Source organism: Symphalangus syndactylus, chromosome 8 (genome assembly GCF_028878055.3).
Source record: "Symphalangus syndactylus isolate Jambi chromosome 8, NHGRI_mSymSyn1-v2.1_pri, whole genome shotgun sequence".
Lineage (NCBI taxonomy): Eukaryota > Metazoa > Chordata > Mammalia > Primates > Hylobatidae > Symphalangus > Symphalangus syndactylus.
The window spans coordinates 31,761,352-31,762,174 of record NC_072430.2 but is presented as its reverse complement, the minus strand read 5'-3'; the positions used below and the strand labels follow the sequence as shown (position 1 = coordinate 31,762,174).

Here is an 823-nt window from a genome sequence, read left to right as displayed (position 1 = left end):
TGGATAATTTATAAAGGAAAAAGGTTTCATAAACTCACAGTTCCACATAGCTGGGGAGGCCTCACAATCATGACGGAAAGCGATTAAGGAACAAAGTCACGTCTTACATGGCGGCAGACAGGAGAGAGCTTGTACAGGGGAGTTCCCATTTATGTAACCGTCAGATCTCCTGAGACTTATTCACTACCATGAGAACAGTATGGGGGAAACTGCCCTTATGCTTCAATTATCTCCACCTGGCCCTACCCTCAACATGTGGGGATTATTACAGTTCAAGGTGAGATTTGGGTGGAGACACAGCCAAACCGTATCAAATACCATCTACTTCACCTTTCTATCTCAGTCATTAAAATGCTAATTATCCAAGACTATATTTTCAGGCATCATTTCTATAGTTTGTTACTAGAGAAGTTTCTCTGAACGTGTAGAGCACTAAAATGCTAATTATCCAAAGAGACCCATGTCACTAAGGTCCTTTTCCCTATTCTCCCAGCCAATACTACATTGAAAACACAAAGCATATTACTTAAACCTATCTTCTAACCTTATTTTTCTCTACTTTTCTTATTCTATCATTTCTCAAAACCCCATATTCCGATTGCAAGTTTTACTAAGACCTGGTGGCTATGGCATGTAACACTCAGCAAAATGCCTTGAACACAGCAGATGTTAATAAATGTTTATTGAACATAGTTGATTTAATCACATGTAAGTTGACGTTGAATACTTTTACGCTAAGAAGAATATGAACAAACTATATTTCAAGCTGATTAGTATGGTAACTGAAACAGTATTTGCTTCTTTAAGCATCTTGGTTTATTTT

The 823-nt window shown here is 37.5% G+C and overlaps 1 pseudogene; it reads left to right on the top strand.

Annotated features, from left to right (window-relative positions):
• The first annotated feature begins 364 nt into the window (after positions 1-364).
• LOC129489104 (uncharacterized) lies at positions 365-443 on the top strand (annotated as a pseudogene).
• Positions 444-823: the final 380 nt, after the last annotated feature.